This window comes from Halichoerus grypus, chromosome 1 (genome assembly GCF_964656455.1).
Source record: "Halichoerus grypus chromosome 1, mHalGry1.hap1.1, whole genome shotgun sequence".
Classification (NCBI taxonomy): domain Eukaryota; kingdom Metazoa; phylum Chordata; class Mammalia; order Carnivora; family Phocidae; genus Halichoerus; species Halichoerus grypus.
In genome coordinates, this window is record NC_135712.1 from 212,107,384 (window position 1) to 212,132,783 (window position 25,400).

The 25,400-nt window shown below is 47.9% G+C and overlaps 2 protein-coding genes across 5 annotated transcripts in view; one reads left to right on the forward strand and one right to left on the reverse strand.

Moving 5' to 3' along the window:
• The window catches only part of ACSBG2 (acyl-CoA synthetase bubblegum family member 2), a 57,408-nt gene extending 41,983 nt beyond the window's left edge, over window positions 1-15,425 (reverse strand). The window contains exon 1 of the mRNA XM_036120682.2: window positions 15,359-15,425. The gene's annotated coding sequence lies outside the window, so the exon portion shown is untranslated. The remainder of the gene's footprint in view (window positions 1-15,358) is intronic.
• Window positions 14,354-25,400, forward strand: part of RFX2 (regulatory factor X2) — an 89,949-nt gene continuing 78,902 nt past the window's right edge. For 3 of the 4 annotated variants that reach the window (XM_078056886.1, XM_036120674.2, XM_036120677.2), the window contains exon 1: window positions 14,355-14,549. The gene's annotated coding sequence lies outside the window, so the exon portion shown is untranslated. Of the gene's footprint in view, window positions 14,550-25,400 lie in introns of all 4 variants that reach the window. The other variant, XM_036120678.2, reaches the window with a different exon arrangement.

Consider the following 25,400-nt stretch of genomic DNA (forward strand, 5'->3'; position numbering starts at 1 on the left):
AAATCCCTTCCTCTAGTAACCAAACATTTTCAACACCGACTCTTTCCTCTTGTATTAACCTCGCTTTCAGACATTATCTTCTTCAACTTCCTGTTATGGCCTTGCTCTCTGATGATGTCCTACATGCTTTAATATTTTTTTCCCATTATGTTAGCCTTAGGCCTACCAGTGGCTTTTTGTTTTGTTTTGTCTTTTTGTTTTGCCACGGGCTTAAACATCCAGGACAAAGATTGGCAAACTGCAAGGCTTATGCCAATCTGGCCTTCCGCCTGTTCATATAAATAAAGTTTTATTGGCACACAGCCATGCCCATTCATGTATTTCTTGTCTCTGGCTACTTTTGTGCTTTAACAGCACAGTGGCGAAGTTGTGACAGAGACCATATGACCCACCAAGCCGAAAATGTTGTTATCTGGCCCGGACAGATAAAGGTTGCCACCCCCTGATACAGGATAATCCATCTTTCTTTCCCTTCTTGGGAATCTTGGACTCTGAGCCCACTCTCCCCTCAGTTCCCATCTTCCAGTCCGGTTGTTCATATGTGGGATGAGGTCATGCAGGATTTGGGTGAGTCCTAAATTCAATGACTAGCGTCTTTATAGGACACACACACACACACACACACACACACACACACACACACGGAGCCAGAAGGGGGCTCCCGGTGGAGATAGCTCCCGGCAAAGGCCCCAGTTCCCATATTCATGTGTATCACATTCTTCTTCAAATATAATTTCACTTTTTGTAATTTGTGAATGGCTTGTAAAAAGTGGTTTATAATTTCCTATCACCTGTCAACTATAATTTCACCTGTTGCACGATTTGCAAAAGTGGTTTTTCATTTCTTATCAATTGTGCACACAAAGTTTCTTGCCAATTGTGTCTATCAAAATTGGAGGAAATTGGAAACCAACCAAATGTCTGTCAACCCAACAAATGGGTAGCTAAATCCTGGTGTTTTCATACATTAGAATACTACTAACAATGTTTTTAAAAAGGTGAATGAGTGATGCACTCAACAATAGGGATGAATCTCTCAGACATAATTTTACGCAAAGAAGTCAGACCCAGGAGAGTACATTCGCAAAAGATTGAGATACCTAAGGGATAACAAAAGGGAGTTCTTTTACAATTTGGAGTTTTTCAAGAGTTGCACATTTTTGTCTGTATCTTTACATTTCTTAATATCATTTTGGCCTGTGCTCACAACAAGATAAAATAAATATATCCTGATATGAATCGACAGAACAGCTTCTTTCCCCCGCTACCCGCCACTTCATATACCGAAAATGTACGATAAGACCAGACTCCACCGTAACTTTAACAATGTAAGGAGCTTCGTTCCATCTGTGCTTAAAGCCCAATACCTGTGTTCAAAGTCCCTAAAATGGGTCTGTGAAACTTACGGTGGCCGGGCAGTGGGGTGTGGGGGGGAAGAAGTGTGTCTCAGCTTCACCCCTGCGGGGCAGACTACTCTTCAAGTGAAAAGTAAATATTCAGGGGCGCCTGGGTGGCTCAGTTGTTAGGCGTCTGCCTTCGGCTCAGGTCATGATCCCAGGGTCCTGAGATCGAGCCCCGCATCGGGCTCCCTGCTCCGTGGGAGGCCTGCTTCTCCCTCTCCCACTCCCCCTGCTTGTGTCCCTCTCTGGCTGTGTCTCTCTGTCAAATAAATAAATAAAATCTTTAAAAAAAAAAAAGTAAAGTAAATATTCAGAAACAATAGTGGTCTGGGAAAAAACAAAACAAAACATGAAGACGTCCACAAGAAAATGCAGGGGAATGCCAAATCCGAACATTTAACTCTGTCCGTGAACCCACTGGCGTGGTTTATGATATTCCATATTCTTTCCATATGGTTTCTTCGGGTTACTGATGAGCGTGGCAGAGTTCACGCAGCGGCACCCCCAGTAACATGGAGAACCAGTGTCCTCTGTGCACAGGTGAATAGGCTGTGAAGCTCACTGCCGCCCCCTTAGACTGCCATGCCAAAGTGTTAGATCCTTATATCATTTCTTTTTTAAGATTTTATTTATTTGTTTGTCAGAGAGAGAGAGAGAGAACGTGAGCACAAACAGGAGGAGCGGCAGGTAGAAGGAGAAGCAGACTTCCTGCTGAGCAGGGAGCCTGATGTGGGACTTGATCCTAGGACCCTGGGATCATGACCTGAGCCGAAGGCAGACGCTTAATGACTGAGCCACCCAGGCGCCCCCCTTATAGCATTTCTTTTTTTTTTATAAAATTTTTTTTTTTAAGATTTTATTTATTTGCAAGAGAGAGAATGAGAGACAGAGAGCATGAGAGGGAGGAGGGTCAGAGGGAGAAGCAGACTCCCCGCCGAGCAGGGAGCCCGACGTGGGACTCGATCCCGGGACTCCAGGATCATGACCTGAGCCGAAGGCAGTCGCTTAACCAACTGAGCCACCCAGGCGCCCCCCCTTATAGCATTTCTTAAAAGTCACTGATTTCCGTGCATGGAAGCTAGAGGAGTCACCCCACTGTTAACATCACAATTGGTGAGGTCACAAGTAAGCCAAGAGGCAAACATTCTTCGTTTCATGTTTCCAAAGCGGGCAGTAAGAATTCTCGACAGCTTCGGTCATTGAATTGTTTTAATTACCCTCCTTTTTAAAACCGCTCCCATGTCTTTTTCCTCTCTCCTCGCCTTGCCCCTCTGATTGGCGGGCCATGTGGAACCTTGGGTGGCACGGCCATCCTATACCCCTGCCCCCCTTCCCCGGTTGCCTAGAAGTGGTTAAGACAGTTGGCTGGAAAAAAAAAAAAAAATGGGACTGAAGAAAAAAATGTGGTTGAAGTGTATTCTGCCCGCCCTTTCAAAGGCTGTTCGAGGTCACAGCAGTTTGCTATGGAAATGATTCAGTATCGCGGAGAAATGTGACGGCCGACAGCCAGAAAGCCCTGAGAAAAATAAAGATCTTGGTGGCGCACAGGTGCTCTCCACACAAAATCCACTCTTCTGAAGCTGCGTGATTATGGAAATTGTCCGTTTATGGCACCCTTGAAAGGATCAGATGCTCACGCTCAGGTCTGCGCCAAAAAAAGTGGCTCTTAAAACCACCTCCCCCAATGCATAAATGGCCTTTAAAGTTCTAATGGCGCTGGTTAATTAACAGTCATTAGTTAAATTAAAAACAGTCAATTAGGAAGAAGCCCGTCTGGGAGAAAAAAAAGTTTTAACAACCACTGAAGGGAAATCCTTTCAAGGAGATTTGGAAAGCTCCCAGAGAGATGTGTTTCGTACCATTCTTGTACTCGAACTCATTTTTAGTGGTCCTGTGGTTTTATTGGCTGATTCTTTGCTTGTAAACATGTGGTTAAACCTTTTGTGTTGTTTGATTTTTATTTTATATTTTAGCAGAAAATATCTTTTCATTTTATTATGCCTTTGGGGTTTTTTGACACCCCCCCACCCCAGAATCTGATGGGAGAAGTAATGCTTGGGCTTGCTAAATACAAAGACACACAGACATGCAGACAGACAGCGTCGACAGTACGACAGGATCTATAGAGAAAAGCTTAACCTTTCTCCTTGTGTGTCTATTCCCAGTTTATGTTTACTCCTTTCCAGGGATATTCTCTCCATACGCAAGCATGCTGTAGAGGAGCAGCAGGGAGAGGTAGTCCTGGGTAGAGGTCAGGTGCATGCTTGGTTCACACTCCAGCTCTGCAGCTCATTAGATAGCTCTGTGAGCTTTCTGCAAGGAACATCTGGCTGCAGTCAGCAAGACTGTGGGTCCGCAAAGGTAGCAGGGACTCAATATCCGTATCAGTCTGCAACCCAGCCCATGAGTTGCAGTAGCCGGAGTGTTCCCTGGGACATGGAACTTTCAGGGTTTAAAAAAAAATTTAGAGATTATTATTCAGATATAATTCACATAACATAAACTTCATCGTATCAAAGCATGTAATTCGGTGGTGTTAGTATATTTAAAGTGTTGTGTGGGGGCGTCTAGGTGGCTCAGTCCGTTGAGCATCTGCCTTCGGCTCAGGTCATGATCCCAGAATCCTGGGATCGAGCCCCGCAGTGGGTTCCCTGCTCAGCCGGGAGTCTGCTTCTCCCTCTCCCTCTGCCTGCCGCTCTGCCTGCTTGTTCTCTCTCTGTGTCAAATAAACAAACAAACAAATAAAATCTTTAAAAAAATGAAGTATTGTGCGACCATCCCCATTATTTAATTCCAGAACATTTTCACTACCCCAGAAAGAAAACCCAGCCTCTGTCCCCATTAAACAGGCCCCTCTCAATTCCCCCGGCCCCCTGACAGTCACTAATCCACTTCCTGTCTGTGGACTTCCCTGTTCCAGACATTTCACTGACATGGAATCCCACACCACGTGGCCCTTTGGGTCCGGTTCCTGTCACTGAGCATCATGCATGCCAGGTTCATCCGTGCTGTGGCAGGTGTCCATGCTTCACTCTTGATGGCTGCCTAATAGTCCATTCCGTAACCCTATCACATGTCACTTATCCATGCAGCCCTTGATGGACATTTGGGTCCTTTCCACATTTTGGTTATTGTGACTAATGCTGCCGCAGACCTTCGTAGACAGGTTTTTGTGTGGACGAATGTTCCCAATTCCTCTGGATGTTTACCTAGTTGGATTGCTGGGTCATACGATAACTCTGTTTCACTTTTTGAGGAACTAGGGGTTTTCAGTTCACACGGCAAAGTCCCAGGGAAGCCTGGATGCATTGGCCACACCATGTGAATGATTCCTCCTTGATGTCACGGGCCTGGAGCCCTAGTTAAGAGGGCGAAGCAAGCAAAATGCTGCCTTCCATACACCCCATTCCCTCCACCACTACCAACGTTTCTGCTCCTATGGCTTCCTGTACCATAGACCCTAGCTCTGCCATTTTCCCTAAACTGTTCCCTTATGTGATCCTCGCGAGTAGTGTGTGGTTCGAGTAGCTTCTTTAAGCAGGCAAAACTCTTTTGGGAACAGACTGTAAGCAGAGGGCACTAGGGGAAATGTCAGCCTCTCCTCAGTCCACTGAGGAGCAGAGGTTCATCCCTCTCCTTCCTGGCTGCCCCGAGCCCAGGACCAACAGGGACCTGGTGCTTCTTTGATGAGGGATTACTCGGACCTGGACTTGCATTGGGATCCTGGGAAGCAAAGGGTGACAAACAGAAGGTAAGTCCTGAGCTGAATTTTCCTGCAGGAAATTCACACCCGTCCCCTGCCCTAATGTGATCTATAACCACTTCTTGAGCCGGAGATTGTGGGATCGCGATGGAAAGCTGTGGACGATCTTGGAGCAACTCTTGTCTGTCTTTCGTGGCCTTGTCTGTCTTTCGTGGATTCGAGTCAGAGGCTTTAAACCCTTCTGATAAACACAGAATTGCACTCTCTTCCTCTTCGTTCCCCTCGTGGACAAGCTTCCTCAAAGTTTCTGCCCATCTAACCTTGAGGAATTTGGGCAATGAAAATTTGAAAGCAGGGTCTCTGAGAGATGTTTCCACACCCACTTTGCTAGCAGCATTATTCACAATGGCAAGGAAGTGGAAACAATGCAAGTGTCCATTGATGGATGAACGGATAAACACAGTGCAGTCCATCCACATGCAGGAATACGATCCAGCCTTAGGAAGGAAGGGACCCTGACACCTGCCATGATGTGGAGGGACCCTGAGGACACTGTGCTCAGCAAGAGAAGCCAGACACAGAAGGACACATCCCGCAGGATCCCACTCCCAGGAGGTCCTTGGGGGAGTCCCGTCCACAGAGCCAGAGAGGAGAGGGTGGGAGCCAGGGCTGGGGCAGGGGGTGGGGAGTCCGTGCTTCATGGGGACAGAGTCTCCATGTGAGGAGATGAAAAGTTCTGGAGATGGAGGGTGGGGGTGGCTGCACGACAATGGGAGTGTGCTTCATGCCACTGAGTTTTGCACAAAAATGGTTAAACTAGAAAATTTTATGTATATTTTATCTCAGATTTTAAAAACTTTTAAAAAAGATAGATTTGAGCAAGTTTGCACCTGCAGGCTTGGTGATCTAACAACCATTCATTCAACAGTGATTTAGTGAGGAACAGCTGAGCTTCAAGCTTGATTCTAGACCAGGGTTTCTTAGCCTTGACACTTGACATTAGGGCTGGATTATGCCCTGGGGTGGGACCATCCTGTGTGTTGTAGGGTGTTGAGCAACATCCCTGGTCTCTCCCCACTCCGTGCCAGGAGCCCCTTCTGGTTGTGACAATCACAAATGTCCCCAGACATTGCCAGGTGTCCCCTGTGGGGCAGAATTGGTCTTGGTTAAGAACCTCTGCTCTAGGGGCGCCTGGGTGGCTCAGTTGGTTAAGCGACTGCCTTCGGCTCAGGTCATGATCCTGGAGTCCCTGGATCGAGTCCCGCATCGGGCTCCCTGCTCGGCAGGGAGTCTGCTTCTCCCTCTGACCCTCCCCCCTCTCATGTGCTTGCTCTCTCTCATTCTGTCTCTCTCAAATAAATAAATAAAAAATCTTTAAAAAAAAAAAAAAAAAAGAACCTCTGCTCTAGGTGATGAGGATCCCGGAGAGAAGGTGGAAAAGGTCCCTGCCCTAATGGAACCTACTTAGCCTGGATGGGGTGGGGGAGAGGCAGTCCTCAGAAAAGCAGATGGAAACAGGGTGTGAAACTGGAATTTCCACCGGTGACAAGACACAAAGATCATGAACTCCCTAGTGAGATGCTAGCTGGACTTCAGGTTTTCAGAGGAAATCGCTGAGAAAGAGGGTCCCAACCCTTTGCACACCTACGCTGAGGGTGCAGAAGGGTGAGGGCAGGAGGGAACTTGTTCAAAGGGCATCTGGGCAGGGAGCTTCCGGGGTGCTGAGTGCTGGGTATGGGGAGGGCCTGGTGAGGGCACCCCAAGGGCACACCTAGGGCGGGGTCTGTGTGCTGTAGCCACTGCAGGGAGGCATGCCAGAAACTGAAGGTCCAGCGATGTCTGTTTGGGCAGCCGAGGGAGGCAACCTGCTGCTAAATCAGGATGGGTCTGTCTGGGAAGAGGTGCTCATGAACAAGAGAGCTGGCGTGGAGGCATCTTCGATGTTCTCCTGAAACCTGTGCTGACTTCCTTCCGCAGATGACCAGCGGTGGTTCCCGAATTCCTAGGGGCCAGGGAGAGAGTGAGATGGGCCAGGTAAAAGGAGCTGCAGGTGACAGCCCACTGAGGTGGTGGTTGGGGGAGGGGGTTGTGTATCCAGGGCCAACCCCACGAGATCCCCTGCGCTTCATTTCATACTCTGCTGTCGCAGTCTTGAAACCCTAAATAATTGTCAAACAAGGAGCCTTTTTCTCCCCAGGCTGACACAGGCAGGGTGCAGCTCAGCATTCCGTCTCCAGGGACTTTAGTTTTCTCCTTCTTCCGGGGGAGAAGCAAGAAGAGGAATGTGTGGTAGAGGTAGACATCAGCGAAGTGCAGACCTTTGCGTGGGACAGCCATGACATTGCAGGTTGCCGCTCAACTTCTGAGGATGTTCTCCTTCACCGCAGGGCCAAGGGCAATTAATTGGATTTTCTTGAAATGTGATGGGGCAGGGTCCCCACTTTGTCCCATCTCTATGGAGGACAGCTGTCATGTGGCAAGCCTAAACCTCCTGTTTCCTCACATCAGACTGAAGTAACTTTCTACATACAGCCGGGTCTGCTATAAGGCAATATAGACCTTCCTAAAAATCATTGCCCTGGGCAGAATCGCCCAGCAAAAACCACAGGTCCGTGGTAAAATTGGATAAGGACATCAATACCCAAACACTTCCTCATTGAGTTACACGCTTAAAAAAGAACTAATCAATATGGTAGCCGAATTTTACAATAACTTTATTGAGCTACAACTCATATACCATTAAAATTCCTCTTTTTAAAGCATGTAATTTGGGGGCTTGAGAATATGCACAGAGTTGTACAGCCATCACCACAATCAATTTTAGAACATTTTTGTCACTCCAAAAAAAGCGCGTCCCAATTAGCAGTTACTCCCCCATCCCCCTCCCCCAGCCCGTGACAACCTCTAACCCTGGTTTCTGTCTCTGTAGATTTGCTTATTCTGGAAATTTCATGCAAATGGTGGCACACACTGTGTGGCCCTTTAGTGTCTGACTTTTCTCACTGAGCATCATGTTTTCAAGGTTCATCCACGTGGTAGCATGAGTCCGTGCTTCACTCCTTTTTATAGCAGAATAATGTTCCATTGTACGGGTTTACCATATTTCATTTATTTGTCCATCCATTGATGGTTATTTGGATTATCTCTGCTTTTGCCTGTTTTGGATAATGGCACTATGAAAATCCATGTACAAGTTTTTGTGTGGACATATGTTTTCATTTCTGTTGGGTATATATACTTAGGAGTGAAATTGCTGGCTCGTATGGCAATTCTATGTTTAACTTTTTAAGGAATCAACATACTGTTTTCCCAAGTGGCTGTATCATTTTACATTTCTGCTAGCATTGTGAGTGTTATGATTTCTCCACGTACTTGCCAATGCTTGTTATTATCTGTCTTTTTTATTATTGCCATCTTATTGGATATGAAGCAGTATTTCATTGTGGTTTTGATTTGTATTTCCCTGATGACTAACGGTTTTGAGCATCTTTTCATGGCTTATTGACCATTTGTATATCTTCTTTGAAGAAATATTTGCCCATTTTTAAATTGGGCTATTTGTCTTTTTATTGTTGAGCTGTAGGAGCTCTTTATATATTCTAGATACAAGTCCCTTATCAGATATATGATGAGCAAATATTTTCTCCCATTCTGTGGGTTGTCTTTTCCCTTTAGTGATGGTGTCTTTTGAAGCACAGAAGTTTTTAATTTTGATGAAGTTTAATTAATTAATTTTCTTTTTTTCACTTGTGCTTTTACGATCACATATAAGAAACCATTGCCAAACCAAGGTCATGAAGATTTACTCCTATATTTTTTCCCAAGAGCTTTATAGTTTTAGTTCTCACGTTGAAGTCTATGATCTATTTTTTTTTTTTTTTTTGAGCGATAGTACAGAGTTTATTGAGTGATAGAGTACAAAGCTCCAGAAGAGGGAAGGGACCTGAGAGGGTTGCCCAAGTCTATGACTATTTTAAGTTAATTTTGTATATGGTGTGAGGTAGGGGTCAATGTTTATCCTTTTGCATGTGGCTATCCACTTGTCCCAGCACCGTTTGTTTAAGAGACTGTTTTTTCCTCATTGAGTGGTCTTGACACCCTTGTCAAAAATTGACTGTAAATATGCAGATTTATTTCTGGGTTCTCAACACTATTCCATTTATCTGTATGTCTAGCCTTATGCCATTACCACAATATAGTTTTGTAGTATGTTTTAAAATCTGGTAGTGTGGGTCTTCCAATTTTGTTCTTCTTTTGCAGTATTGTTTGGGCTATTCTGGTTCATTGAGTTTCTATGTGAAGTTTACAGTCAATTTCTGTGACATTGTCAATTTCTGTGGGAAAAAACAGCTGGATTTTGATAGAAATAGTCTATAGATCAGTTTGGGGAGGATTATCTTAATAATGTTAAATCTGATCCATGAACATGGGATATCTTTTGATTTACTTGGGTCTTCTCTAATTTCTTTCAATGATGTTTTTTAGTTTTCATTGTACAAATCTTGGCTTCTTTTATTAAATTCATTTCTCTGTCTTTTATTCTTTTTGGTGTTATTGTAAATGGAATTCTTTTTTAAATTTCATTTTCAGATTGTTCATTGCTAATGTATAGAAAAACAATTGAATTTTGCATATTGATTTTGTACTCTGCAACCTTGCTGAACTCATTTATTAGTTCTAATAGCTTTTTAATGGGTTCCTTAGGATTTTCGACATACAAGATCATGTCATCTGCAAACATAGTTTTCCTGCTTCCTTTCCAATCTGGGTGCCTTTTATTTATTTTTTATATCTAATTACCCTGGCTAGAACATCTAGTACAATGCTAAATAGAAGTGGCAAGAGCAGACATCTCTGCCTTGTATATATATACACCACATCTTCTTCATCCATTCATCTGTCTATGGACATTCGACTTTTTCCATAGTTTGGCTATTGTGAACATTGCTGTTATAAACATTGGGGTGCAGGTGCCCTTTTGATCACTGCATTTGTATTTTTGAGGTAAATATCCAGTAGTGCAATTTCTGGGTCATAGGGTAGCTCTATTTTCAACTTTCTTAGGAACCTCCATATTGGGAACCTACATAGGGGGAAGTCATTCAGTTTTTCACCATTAAGTATCATTGTCTTTGGTGCATTTGTAGATACCCTTTATCAGGCTGGGGAAGTCCTCTATTCCTAGTTAGTTGAATGTTGCTTTGTTTCAATCATGAAAGAGTTTTGGATTTTATCAAATGCTTTTTTTCTGTTAAGATGATCATATAGTTTTTGTTCTCTGTTCTATTAAAATGATTAAACTTTTTTTTTTTTTTTAAGTCCAAACAACCAACTTTGCATTCCTGGATAAATTCCACTTGGCCATGGTGGGTAAATCTTTTTATATATTGCTAGATTTGGTTTGCTACTATTTTGCTGAGAATTTTTGCATTTGTCTTCATAAGGGATAATGGTCTGTAGTTTTCTCTTTTTGTGATGTCTTTGTCTGGTTTTGGTATCAGGATAGGATAATATTGGTCTCATAGAATGTTAGAATGGCCTCACAGAGTATTCCCTACTCTTCTATCTTTAAGAATAGTCTGAGGGATTTGTGTTAGTTCTTCTTTAAACATTTGGTAGAATTCACCAGTGATGCCATCTGGTCCTAGGCTTTTCTTTGTGGGACATTTTTGGATTACTAATGCAGTTTTTCTCTTTTCATAGGTTCACTCAGATTTTCTATTTCTTCTTGAGTCATTTTCTAGGAATTTGCCCATTTCATCTGGGATATCTGATTTATTGGCATACAATTGTTCATAGCATTGCTTTACCATCTTTTCTATTTATGTAAAGTTATTTGTGATGTCCCCTCTTTGATTCCTGATTTGAGTCTTTTCTCTTTTTATCCTGGTCAGTCTAGTTAAAGATTTGTCAGCTTTCCTGATCTTTTCAAGGAACTAACTTGTGATCTTCTTAATTCTCTTTATTGATTTTCTAATCTCTATTTCATTTATTCCCACTCTAATCTTTATTATTTCCTTCCTTCTGCCAGCTCTGGGTTTGGTTTACTTTTATTTTCCAGATCTTAAGGTGGAAGATTCAATTATTGAATTGAGGTCTTTCTTTCTTTTTTAACACAGGTGATTACAGCTATAAATATTCCTGCACTTTAGCTGAACCCCACAAATTCTGGTATGTTGTGTTTCATTTTCATTCATCTCCAAGTATTTTCTAATTTCTAATTTTCTAATTTCTTTTTAAAAATATTTTATTTGTTTATTTGAGAGAGTGAGAGAGCAGGAACAGGGGTGGGAGCAGAGAGAGAGGGATAAGTAGACTCTGTGCTGAGTGCAGAGCCCAACTCAGGGCTTGATCCCAGGACCCTGAAATCATGACCTGAGCCGAAATCAAGAGTCAGGTGCTTAACTGACTGAGCCATCCGGGTGCCCCTCTTAATTTTCTAATTTCAAATATTTCTTTTTTTTTTTTTTAAGATTTTATTTATTTATTTGTCAGAGAGAGAGAGAGAGAGAATGAGAGAGAGCACAAGGAGGGGGAGCAGAAGGCTCCTTGCCGAGGAAGGAGCCCGATGCGGGACTCGATCCCAGGACCCTGGGATCATGACCTGAGCCAAAGGCAGTTGCTGCACCGACTGAGCCACCCAGGTGTCCCTAATTTTGAACATTTCTAATTCCAAAGTATTTTCTATTTTCTCACCATTTCTTCTTTGAGATAGCAGAGTTTTACATGTGTTAAAGGGTTAAGAAATACATAAAGATTACTGTAAATATGGCATCAAGTTGGGACAAATTTGCATTTTCAAAACAAGAGTTATAGCAGAATGGGCTGTACAACATGGCCACAAGTCACCTCCCATCATGCCCTAAAATTTTATCACTCAACTCCCTACATCCTGTCCATCAGAATGTTCTTCAAGATGTACCTTCAGGCCACCCGCTCATCCCCACCCCCAGGTCCCTAAACCAAGCCACTATACTTGTCAGTCCAGGAGAACTGTAAAAGTCTCCTGAGTTCTCGCTCTGTCTTTCTTGCCTCCTACAGTCTGTTCCCCATGCAATGAGCTTTTTGAAAATCACAAATCACCAATCTGATTACATCTCCCTCCTGTTTAAAACCCTCCAATGGCTTCCCAATCTGATGAGAAACCCTTCCCATGGCCTATCAGACTTGAAATGAAATGATCCCCTCCGTCCCCTGACTCACTACCCCCCACTGATTTATGACCTCCCCATTCTTTCTGCTCCAGCCATATCCAGTGACCCTGCTGTTTCTTTAAAATGAGTTTCCATCCCAGAGATTTTGAATTCTTGATATTTTCTTCCCTGTCCTCATTAGTCCAACGTTGGCCCAAATGTCACCCTCTCAGAGAGGCCTCGAGTGACCAGCTCTTCCTCCGTGGTCCAGAAACTTCCCATATATAGTACTGAAAGCCTCAAGTCCTGGGAAACCCCATAATATCAAGCCATCGAGGGTGGTTGGTCACCCTTGAGAGACCATCCCTGGCTACTCTATCCAAAATAAGCCCGACCCAGTCATCCCCCAAGTTGCTATTATATCACTTTTCCTATAAGTGTGTGAATTGTGTCCCTAGCACCTAGAATGGTGTCTGACAAATAGTAGGCACTCGATAAATATTTTTGACTAAATTAATAATTGAAGGAAAGGAACTGATTCCTGCAGTCCTAAGCTTAAGACTCCATCACATAAAAATCTGAAAGAAGCAACCTGTTAGAAAGTGGCAAAATCAATTCAGCAGGTGACCATCAGCATTTTCATTAAAATGAATAGAATAGAAAAGATCAAGCATACTTGCCTAAAGTATCATGTTATGAAAATTTTATTTTAGTTATTTTGTGTTTGTGTGGACTGGGCCTTTGGGTCAAATGTATTTTTTGCTGTGGTGTTGTGGTCAAAAATGTTTGAAAACCACTCATCTACTTACTGGTCAAATGCACAGGCTTTGGCCCCCAGACTGCTGGGGTTTAAAGCCCTTACAAACTCTTTGGCACTGTGCAAACTCACTCATTCTTTCCAGACCTCAGTTTCTTGATCTGTTATATAGGGATACTGCATAGCACATTTCTCAGGATATGAGTGTGAGATTCAACTGAACATACAAAAAAATGCTTAGATCAGTTTCTGGCCCCTAAGAACAATTTAATCGGTGCTTACTAATATGATTACTTGTTGAATGAATGAATGAATGGATGACTGAATGAATGAATGAATGAATGAATAGGGCTGAGGTCTAATCTTCCGTGAAACTGCCCTGCCTGTTTCTTCCCAGAACAAGTTTTCTCTCCAGCCCCTTCTCCTGAATAACTATATATGTTATTTATTCTGTTTATTGTCAGTGTCCCGGCATTAGAATAAAAGCTCCAGGAGAGTGTGGGTTCTTTGTCCTACCTATAGTTGAACCTACCATCTGGGGGTGGGGGGAGGGAAGAGGGTTGGCAAACATTTTCTGTGAAAGTCTGGATAGTAAATATTCTAGGCTCTGTTTATGCCATTCCATCTTTGTGCAACGAATTAACTCTTCACTACTCAACTCTGCCTTTGTAGTGTGAAAACAGCCTTCCACCATCTCTTAAAGGATGGGCCTGGCTGTGTTCCAATAAAACTTTATTTACAAACACAGGCAGACATAATTTGGCCCAAGGGTGTAGTCGGCCAACCTTTAAAGATACTGAAAATACTGGATTCAGTAATACAAGAGTTTCACATAGTTTTCACATGCCACTGAAGATTCTTCTTTTGATTGTTTTAAACCACTTAAAAGATATTTTAAAACTCTCAGCTTGTGGTCCATGAAAAACAGGCAGCGGGCAGGACTTGGCCCGCAGGTCGGAGTTTGCTGACCCCAGACTCAGACTATGCCTGGACGTCCGGTAATCGTTCGCGGAATAAACGAAGGCCCCATAGAGTCGCCGAAATTTAGCCTTCCCGGAGCAGCGCCACCCACCGGGAGCCGCGCGCGCTTCCCGCTCGCCAACCCTCCGAGCCGCGCGCGCCTCCCGCCAAGCCACGCCCTCCTTCGCGGCGATTGGTCAAGCCTCTCCCTCATCCTCGCCAGGGGACGCCCCCTCTGACGGACGCTGCGGGCAGCCAATGGAGTACCGCAGGGCCTTACACCCGGCCCTCCTCGCGCCCGTTGGAGGCGGGCGTAGGCGGGCCGTTGAGGGGTGGGGCGTGGAGCCTGGTAACCGTTGCCGGTAACAACGCCCCGCCCTATCGCGGCGGGCGGGCGAGCGAGCGGGCGGGCGCGCGAGGCGGGCGCGCGAGGCTGGCGGGCGGCGAGAGCGGGAGGAGGAGCGGCCGCCGCCGCCACCGCCGCCGCCATAGAGACTGTAGCCGTGGAGACTGTTACTTACCAACGGGGACCAACACGCAGCAGCCGCTGCTACCGCCGCGGGAGCCGCTGCCCGAACTCCCGGCCCGAACTCCAGGTGACCGATGCGACCGCCCCGGGCCCGGCCCGACCCGGGAGTGCGGGGGGCGGCGGGGATCCGGATCGGGGGGTCGGGAGGCGGGCGGCACAGCCCTCGCCGGTCACCCCAAACGTCCGGGATGGCGCGCCCGCGGGACCCGTCTCTTCACCCCAGTTCCGCAGGCGCGGCCGAGTTTGGGGGAGTCTGGGAACCACCCCCCGACCCTTTACCCAAACTCGGGGGCAGGTGGGAACCCACCGCCTCACTTTTCAGAAAACTTCCTGAGTTGGGGGCCCCCGAGATCCCTGTCTCACTCTTACCCTAAAAGCCCCCGAATTGGGTGTGCCCCGGGACCCCTCAAACTTTTATCTTCAAACTCCCTGAACTGGGGCTCCTGGGAACCTCTTTTACTTCCCCCCTAAATCCTTAGGTTGGGGGCGCCCAGAGACCCCTCTCTCACTTTCTCTCAACTTCTTGAAACCCTTGCCTTAAACTCCCAGAATTGGGGGCTCCTGCGAACCCCTCTTCTCTTTTACTCCCCAAATCTCTGAAATTGGGGTTCCCGGGGGCTCTAACCTCAGACTTCTGAATCAGGAGGGCCTGGAAGACTCGTTTTCACCTTTGCCCCAATTTCCTGGATTTGGGGTGTCTTGGGGACCGTCTTCTCGTTCTGACCCCCCCAGAATTGTGTTTGAGGGCTCCCCTTGGAACCCTTTTCTCACTGTTTACCCGAAAGTCGATGCGCTTGTCTTGGGAAAAACACCCCCCCCCCACTTTTTCGCCACAAACTCACCGAGAATCGGACTTCCCAGGGACCCGTTTCTCACCTCTTTACCAAAAATCCTCGTGGTTAAGGCTCTTCGGACACTCCTCCCCTCTCTCCCTTTGAACCCCACATTCCTGAGTTTGGGGGATCCTGGGTCCGCCAGTGTTTCCTCCCCGCTCAGGAAGCCCCTTCGCACAGCCGCAGCTCCCCCATTTGGACTGATCTCCAAGCCAGAAGAGTTTCACCAGAAGTTGTGTTTTTGTTTTTTTTTAATGTTATTTATTTTGTTTAAAGAGCCTAACTTGTGGCCCAAAACTGCTCGGTGACATTTTCTCCTGAGATTGTGTGAGTGCGTGTATGTGAATGTAAACCCCACCCCTGAACCCCAGCCCCCTCCGAAGCGCACTCCGGCACACACACACACACATACACACACACACAGACCCCCCCCCCCCCATACTCTGTTTCTTTCCTGTCCTGAGAAGCCAGGGGCTCCCTCCGGCTCGGTCCCGTTGGCTGTTCTCACTGCTGCACTAGGAAAGTTAGGTTTCCCGATCCTAGTGGCTATTTCAAGGGCCCCTGGGGCCAAGTGCCCCTGCCATTCCAGCGGAGGCGGGGGTGGTTCACCGTCCTAATTTTAACCTCCTGGTTGCCCTGCAGGAATGAGGGAGGGAGTCCAGGTCTGCGTTCCCCATAGACCTCCTGCCTGCTTCTGGGTGTTTTCATTCTGCGGCCCCCCAGCACACACGCCTGTACTCAGCTGTTTCTTGCGGTGTGCAATTGACCAGCAGTGCAGACTTTCCTGAGTTTTTTCCCCTCCCAGTCAGCTTTATCTCTGCAAATCCAAAATATCAAACCTTATACAAGACTCTCGGTTTCAACTAAGACTCCCCCAACTAAATAATTATGCTAATAATAAGGACCCAAACAGCAACAACAAAACCTTAATTTTTTTCCTGCACATATTGTCAACATGTTTTTATCCTTTGGCTTCATGCTCTGAAACATGATTTGTGTGCTTCTATAAAGACCCTTACCCTGCGTCCTGGGAGTATCAGACCTGGCGACCTGTTCTTTCTCCCACTCAACTTTAAAAATGTGAACCCACTCCAGAATAACCTTAGAGATGGCTTCTCACCTGCCCTTGCCAGAGAAGTGAGAGTATATGGTGAGCACCTTCCCCTCCTTCTCCCCTCCCCGCCCCCCAACCCCCCAGAATCCATTTTCCTTAGTCACTGATCACTGCTAACTGCGTCAGCCAAAGGGCCTGGTAAAGTATCAGAGGGGACTTGGTCATTTTTAAAAAAGATTTCCTATACATGATGGACAAGCTGACAGCTTCTGTGATCCTGTGATATTTGGCTGATTTAGGCTGGGAATGAGTTCAGAAACAGTTTGCTTCTGCAGTAAAAGCAAAACTGAATTATTTAGCCTTTAGGTACATTCCTCTTTTGTGCTAGATAAACTGCCCAGACACTCCAAAGGGGCATCTGGGAGCAGGGGGACAGAGTTATTAATTACACCAAGGCAACAGAATGAGTTCTTTGAAATTCTGTTGATATTTGCATTCTGGGTGAAGGACATACCTTTTTTTTTTTTTTAAGATTTTATTTATTTATTTGAGAGAGAGCATGGAGCAAGGGAGGGACAGAGGGAGAGGGAGAAGCAAACTCCCCGCTGAGTGGGGAGCCCGCCATGGGGCTAGATCCCAGGACCCTGAGATCATGACCTGAGCCGAAGGCAGCCACTTCACCTACTGAGCCACCCAGGTGCCCCAGGACATACATTACCTTAATATTCGTCTTTTAGCCATGTTTATCACCGAAGCATGGCTGGGATGGAGCCATTCACCAGAAATGCAGATGCTGGGAAATTGTTTATCTGGATCTCATTCCTTTGAGCTAATTTGTAGTTCCAGATTTGAGTTACAGTTAATTTTTATTCGTCAATATTTAATTAATTGAACTTTAGTTATTATTACAGAGTCAAAATCTTGAATGTACCGGTGGGATTTTTATAGGCACTTGTGGTTGTTTTGCTCGTAAAATTCCAAGGCCAGTAGGAACCATATCTTACCATAATCTATTTGACTCTTTTTAATTAATTGCAAGGTGACCACTTATTTAAATAATGTGCCCCCCTCCCCCGACACCTACTTACTTGTAAAATGTGAACTATTTAAAAGGCAAGGAAAGTTCCCAGAGAAATCATCTTGCTAGTTGGGACCCTCGCCAAACTTGGGGGCAGGAAGGTGTAAATCCTGACCCTGTGGCTGAAACCAGGGATTTCAGATGCACCCAGCAAAGACATCCATATTTCCGCACCAGGCTGCATGAGTATTCCCACCAAATGGGTAGATAAGGACCAGAAACAACCTCAAGCCAGTTCAGGTCAGATTTTGTCTGTGCCACATTTACAAAAAAATTTCCAGTTTTCAGAGCTTTTTTGGATATCAGCGTTATTATAAGGGATCGTGGACTTCCGTATTTAAAAAGGCCTTTTGACACTCTTTCTGTTATTTAAAGGATGAGTAGCTCTGTCACAGACCGAGTTCTCTAGACACGTGCCTGGCACAGAGGGTGTACTTAATTTGCTGAATGGGTGAATGAGTGGAATATGCATTGGGAATTAGAGAGGAAACTGAAAACCACCTACGTGCTTCTTGGAGACCGCAAGAGCAGCAGAGGAATTCTTACGGGGTGGGGGGTGGGAGGGAGAAGAGAAGGAAGACCCAGACTCTTCCTTGAAGAGAGGAAGACCCAGAATCAAGGGTGTGTGGGATAAGGCGTAGATGACGGAGGATGGGGAGAAGAGACAGGGAGAGAGCCTGACAGGTCTGGGGGGATCACTGGGGCCTGGGAAGTGTGGGCCTGCCCAAGAGGATGAGGAAGGTCTCTCTAGCAGAGAAGTCTGTATGGCTACTCGCTGGACGCATCCAGGTGGACTCTGACAGGCAACCTAAACACAAAGTGGCCCCACAGTCTGCTCCTCCAGGCCCTGCACCCCCTTTGTGAGTATCAGCTGGCTTTTCCTGGTTGATCAGGCCAGAACTTTCTTGCAAGCCATGGGCAGAAGCTCCAACTCCACCGCATCAGTGGAGACGTAGGCTCTGACCATGCCTCATCCACCACCTCCACGGCCAGCCCCCGCTCCAGGCCACCAGCCCCTCTTGCCCGAGTGATCCCAGCCTGTTTGTTAACCTGGCGGGGGTGGGGGTGGGGGGCATAATACCTTCTGTCGTGTCTCCCTCAGCTCAGAACCCCCCACGGCTCCCATCTTGCCTGGAACAAAGGCCAAAACCTCTTCCCACCCTGGGCCTCTCCACCCCAATACTCTTTGGCCTCATCTCTGCCCATGATCTTGTTCCTCACTCCACGTCAAGCCTGCAGGCCTTTTGGGAGTTCCTCAAGGTTTCTGCCTAGAAATCTCTTCATCCAAGTAATGGGGGGCTGGTCCCGCCCTGTCTTCAGGCCTTTTCTCAGATGTCACCTTCCCAGGCTTCCCACTCAAAAGTGACACACACTTAGCCTCCTTCCCTGCTCTTTCCTCTGCATTTATCACTCACATGCGCACATAATGACATAATGCGCATTTACTTTATTACCACCATCCGGCCCCTCATTAGAAGGTCAGCTCCTTAAGGGGAGGAAGCACTGTGTGTTTTATTAACTTCTCTTTCCTCTGGGCTGAGCACAATTCTGACGCTGAGGAGGCTCTCAATCAGTATTTGTTAAATGAATAAATAAACCGTTTCCTGCCCACCTATGGGGGAGGCCCATCTAGAAATGGAGAGTCGCTCCTTACCTGCCATATGTTGCCGCCCATGTGTCTTGGGACAGCTTGGGTTGGACAGAGAAGGGCTCGCGTGCCATGTCTCTGCTGCTTAGCTCGGGGGGCTCCAGGTAAGGTGCGGCGTCCGTGAACTAGGTAATCATACTGGCATGGCTGCTGTATTAAGAAATACTATTTATCATCGTGTGGCACCGGCCCTGGCCCAGAGTCGGTGCTCCACAAAGACTGGCTGTTTACTCTTCTATCACCATTGTTACTATTCGGGAGCAAATGAGCAGTAGCGGCCTGGGATCGTGTTCTTATTTGGGTTTTCCAACCCATGCAAGCATCGAGGAGGCATTCGGGAACTGTGTTTTGCCTGATGGAGCCGATGAGCCTCCACTGTCTGTCTGAGGCGGGGGAAATGCCCTTCCGTGAGTGTAGAAATTCCCTGGGACAAAGATATCATTCCTCAAGGGTAAGCGCTCGGCAAAAACACCAAGTGGCTGGAAGTCCCCCGTGCTGGTTGTGGCCAGGGCCCGTCTGCACCCAGTCCCCACACATCACCTCCTCGGGTGGGCTCTGGCAAGTGGCCAGCTCTGCCGGCAGGACTGACACACGAGAACACTTGGAAACTGGTTTCCCTTCTCTGTTATCACTGGCTCGTGGGTGCCTTCCTGGTCGGAGTCTGGAAATCGGCCACTCAGAGGTGAGACCCAGCCCACTCTTCGTGCCAGGACTCGAGTCAGGCCCTCAGGAGCCTATAGGCTGGCCCGGCTCCCGGCTGAGCTTCCCTTCGCTCTCCCCGAAACGCATTCCTGCCTTATGATACACAGGTTTCATGCGTTTGAAAACCCTGCTGTATGCCCTGGCAGCTCCTTTTTCTTATTTTCAGTTTTCTTGAATCCGATGACTTTCTGAGAAGTGGAGTTGACTTCCCAAACCTGTAGGTGGTACATACAGCAAGGGGGTATCAGATGCTGTGAATCAGACCACACCTGCCATAGTCCGCGTTGAAAAAAAAATGAAAAAAAAAATCATACAGCCATTAAAAATATGTCGTACTTCATGGAAGGCCTGGTACAGTGGTTATTTTCACTTACTGTGTAATGCAGCCCAGACATGCTACAGGCAGTAAGCCTATAAGACTAAGGTCTCTATAGTTACTCTGAGCATGTGCGTGTGTGTAAGAACTAGGCCATTGGGCCCAGGATTGCCCTGCAGGAGGTGACATTTGTGCTGAGACTGAAATGAGAAGGAGGAGCAGCCCTGTGGAGGTCAGAGGGAAGAACCTTCCAGGCATGGGGTGGGGGTCAGGTGCAAAGGCCCTGTGGCTGGAGAACACAGCTGGGCCTGGTCAAGGCAGACAAAGGCAGCCATGAGGTTGATGCCTGGTGAGCAAAAGGAGGGAGGCAGAGGTCCCCAAAGGCCATGGGGGAAGAGTCTGGATGCTATTCTGATTATTTAGATGGTCTAAGTACAAATCAGATCAGTGATGGCCAGTTGTTTACTGGACCTCTGACATCTGTTCATTCATTCATTCATTCATTCCTTCTTTGGAGTCAAGCATGAACCTCTGAGGCTACAAAGACCAAGAGCAACTAGGAGAGGGGGACAGTCTCAAAAGTGGTTGTGCTAGACTGGGGCAGGCAGTTGGGTGGGGACAGTGGTGGTGTGGCTGTGTTTTCAGGAACCTGCAAACAGCTCCTCCCAGCCGGGGAACAGGGTACAGGGAGATTAGGTGAGAGAGAAGAGCAGGTGTCAGCAGACTATGGCCCTCAGGTCAGTTCTAGCCTGTGCTGCGGCCTGTGTCTGTGGGTAAAGCTTTATTGGAACTCAGCCATGCTCGTTCATTTACATACCACCTCTGGCTGCTTCTGCAAGACAACCGCAGAGTCGAGTATTTGTGACCGAAGCAAAAGGTGACCAGCAAAACCTAAAATATTTACTGTCTGGGCCTTTATAGGAAAAGTGTGCTGAGCTCTGGCTAAGCCGAGTAGGGCTTGTCTCTGGTGCTGGGCTGAGACAGTGGGGAAGTGGCTCTGTGATCGGGCATGATTTTGGAGGGTGTGGCAGAAGGCTTGGAGTCGAGTCTGGAGTCATAGTCCAGGTGAAGGGCGACAGGGGCCTGCCCGACAGCACGGGCCATGCGGGGACTTGTGGACTCGCTGGGCCAAGGGGCGGGGAGGGCGATTCCCGGGTGCCTGACGTTGGGGAGCCGGCGGAATGTGTCACTGCGGTGAGTCAGGGACCACGGGAGAAGCTGGTGTCGGGCAGGGGAAGTAATGAGTTCAGCTGTGGGCTTGGCTGCCTTGAGGTGTCTGTGGGACATCCGGGTGGGGACTGCTTTCCAGTGGGCAGCTGGATTGCAGGGTCGGGAGCCGCCCGGCGCCCCTCCAGGCTAAGGGTTAGCCTCTAGGAGCCGTCAGCACAGAGATGGTCATTTCGTGGATGGAGCAGATGGAGGAGCCCATCCAGGGAGACAGTGCAGCGTGAGAACAGAAGCAGGAGCCAACGAAGAGTCAGCAGAGGAAAGTGGTTTTTTTAAATTGTGGCAACATACTGTGACGGGCAATTTGCCATTTCACCCAGTTAGGTGTGCAATTCGGTGGTATTGAGTGCATTCCGATGGCGTGCGGCCATCCCCACTCGTTCCAAAACTTCTTTGTCACCCCAAATAGAAGCTCTGGTCCCAGTAGCAGAAACCCCCAGCTCCCTCTCCCACCCTCCCAGGCCCCTAGTAATCTTTGATCTACTTTCTGTCCCTCTGAATTTACCTCTTCTAGATGTTTCGCCGAATCATATAGAACTTGTGTCCTTTTGTGTCTGGCTTTTCTCGCTGCGCACAACGCCCGCCAGGTTTATCCACATTGCAGTGTGTGCTAGAGTGGTGTTCCTCTTTATGGATGAGTGATATTCCAGGGTGTGGATGGGCCACACCGTGTCCACCCACTCATCCGTCAGCAGACACTGTGACATTTGGCTACTGTGACAAATGCCGGACAGAGGAGATTTTGAAGGGATTCTGAGGCGGAACGGGGAGCAAGGCAAGGACCGCGCGCCCCAGGGAGAGCAAGGCTCATGGAGACCAGGAGGATTAGACAAGGACAGCCCATGGAAAGAAAGGAAAAGGGCCAGTCCCCAGCAACAGACAGAAGGCCCGGCTCACGAGCGCCTGTCTCCCGCACACACTGTTGAAATCGTACTAGTGATAGAGAGTCCACTCCTAAAATTGCGGTCACACCTAATTATGCTTACATTTTTACAGTGCAAAGTGTTTATCTTTTAGAAACGGGGCCATGTTTCCAGGATACGTTTCTGTCCAAATGGTGGTCCGTGGGGTAAGGCAGCAGCCCCCAGCATTACCAGCCCCCAGATGGGTGCTCCTGCTCTACCCCAGCCGGTGAGAACTCAAGGAGAGGGCCAGGCTGTGCTGCGCCCCCATCCTCAGAACACACACAGATGTAGCCTGCTTTGAGGAAAAAATAGATTTGGAACCCCAGACTCATGGAAAATAGCGTCAAGTATGTGCTTCTGATTTTTAAAAGAATTTTTCATTTTCTAGATGAATTCACTTTCGTGGGGACTTCTGTATGTGAGTTGATCTCTGGTGGTCTCAGTTCATTCAGCAAATATGTGCAGGCCCCCAAATAGCAAGCATCTGAGGAGCTCGTGCTCGGTTGAGTACTTAAGTGTGTTAACGTAGCCTCCCAGGCGAAGTTAGGACGGTTGAAGATGCTACAGAAATTTGAAATGGTCAGCGGCCATTGGGAGCTGAGCTGTGGTTGAAGCATGAAGGGGAGACCTTTCAGGAGCTTCTCCGTTGTGTGAATCATGGCCTGGTTGTACTGGTAGCTCTTAAAATGCCCCACAGGAGTACATAGGAAGTATTTCTGGAAGCCCCGGGTGACTTGGTTCTTGCCGGTCTTTTTTTTTTTTTTTTTTTAAGATTTTATTTATTTATTTGACAGAGACACAGCGAGAGAGGGAATACAAGCAGGGGGAGTGGGAGAGGGAGAAGCAGGCTTCCCGCGGAGCAGGGAGCCCGATGCAGGGCTCGATCCCAGGACCCTGGGACCATGACCTGAGCCGAAGGCAGACGCTTAACAACTGAGCCACCCAGGCACCCCGGTTCTTGCGGGTCTTACTTCACACCTGGGCTTGCATCTGTCAGCCTGACGGTGCCCTTCGGGGACACTGGGGGGTGGGGAGGGGGGAAAGCAAAGGTTCCTTAATTGGCGGTGATTTAACGTAACAGACTGCAGGATGGGGCATTAGAAGCGCGGCAGGGCAGCGACATGGCGCCCCCCACCTCCCCCAGTGGGGGCAGGCGCCCACCTTCCTCCCGCCTGGGTGGTCTGCACAAGCCTGGCGTCTGTCCTCCTTCTAGCTGCAGGGGTGACCGGAGTCCTCGTCCCTCCCCTTGCCGCGGGCAGCACCCCCCTCCCCCCCCAGCTCTGGAAGCAGTATTGCTCCAGCGCCAAGGAGCAAGGCGCGCGCTCCGCTGTCACTCCTGTCCGTGCACACAGCCGGGCTCCCTGGCCTCCGATTCTCCCAGCCTGGTCTCTCCTCCCACCTGCCTTCCCGGCCGCGTGGGAAGGTCGCATGGGCACGTTCTGCTCCCAAAGGCCAAACCCCCTGGCCTTTGCTGTAACCACGTGGTGCTCAGGTCTGCATTCAAGGCCGTTTCCGGCCTCAGCTCCTTTTTGTCGCCTCGTCTTTCAGTCCTCAGAATGGACTCGCCACGGCTTAACACGGGCCTCACGCTTCTGTCTGCCCTCTCTCTGAACTGTCATTTCTACTCATGAAAATCTTTTCTCTCAGGACCCTTCTCCGGGGCTCTCTTACCAGGGAAGCCCAAGACCTGGCGTAGTGAGCCGAGGGGGCAAATGTTAGGACTAGGGCTGGGTTTCTCCAATCTCACCACTGTTGCCTTTGCGCATTGCAGGATGCTGAGCCTCCACTGGCCTCCGGCTGCCGGTGGCGCCCACCCTTCCCCCCAGGTCATGACAACAGCTGTGTCTCCAGGCATGTCCTCGAATGTCCCCTCCGGGGGCAGAGTTATCCCCTAGTTCAGGACCATGGGATTCATCGGCCAGAAGGGGCATGACTGCTGAATTGCCACAGCCCAAGTCTCCTTGGACACGTAGTAGTGATTTATGGAATGTTCTCGGCCGTAAGCTCCTGGAGGACAGGGGCAGTGGTGCCTGCCACACTTCCCATGGGGCTTCACGTTCAGTGCGTGAGTGACTCAGACGCCAGAGACCAGAGCGTTCTTCTGAGAGTGAGGCCTACATCAAGTAATGGCAGCCTTCGGTGTTAACCAAAAGCAAACATCATGAAACCCTTGCCTGAGATCCAATAGCCTTAAAAATGCCATGTTTTTGATTCAGTTGAGATTAACATTCCAGTCCTTTCAACACGTAGCTTTCCTTTACCAAATCCCCAAAGAAATCTTTTTTTTTTTTTTTTTAATTTGACAGAGAGAGAGACAGCGAGAGAGGGAACACAAGCAGGGGGAGTGGGAGAGGGAGAAGCAGGCTTCCCGCTGAGCAGGGAGCCCGATGTGGGGCTTGATCCCAGGACCCTGGGGTCATGACCTGAGCTGAAGGCAGACGCTTAACGACTGAGCCACCCAGGCGCCCGTCCCCACAGAAATCTTAATCGAAGGCCCCTACCATTCATTGACTCCCCTCTTTGCTCAGCTAAAATTGCAAGTCATATCTTTTCCAGAAAGTGCAGGGGTCTTAGGAGGACATGGAGCCCTAGAACCCAACCACAGCTGGGTCCGCTTGCCAGGAGCCATGTACACAGTGGAGAATATTAAATGTCTCATTCTGCGTCTAAGCCGATCACAGCATCTTGATTCATACTTGTTTTGCTTTGGAACTTTTCAAAGATTTCACTTGGTTAAAAAGTTGATGTGAAACAAATCTGGTCATTATGCCCATCAGAATTGTTTCATCCACAAAAGGTGGCACTCACAATTTGTGCAGGTTTGAAAGCCTGCCCTGCTCTGCTAGAGGAAGTACTGACTGAGGATCAGTAGGGTCGCATAAAGTTGACTCACTTTGTAGGTAAATATGTCTGACCCTGGCTCGCTTCTTGAAAGATCCATTTCACCAGCGCTGTTCCCCAGCTCAGGAGCTGTTCCCATCAGGAGGTGCTGGTTCAAGGTCATGGCCCCCGGTGGCTGTGGCCGCAGTGGTGGACATGTGTGGGGTGAGTGTGACCGAAGGCACTCCCTTTCCTGTGGCCCCCTTTCCCTTTTCTCTTTGAAAGTGTGAACATGAGCCAAGTACCCACCACACTGCCCAGGCTGGGGAGAGCCC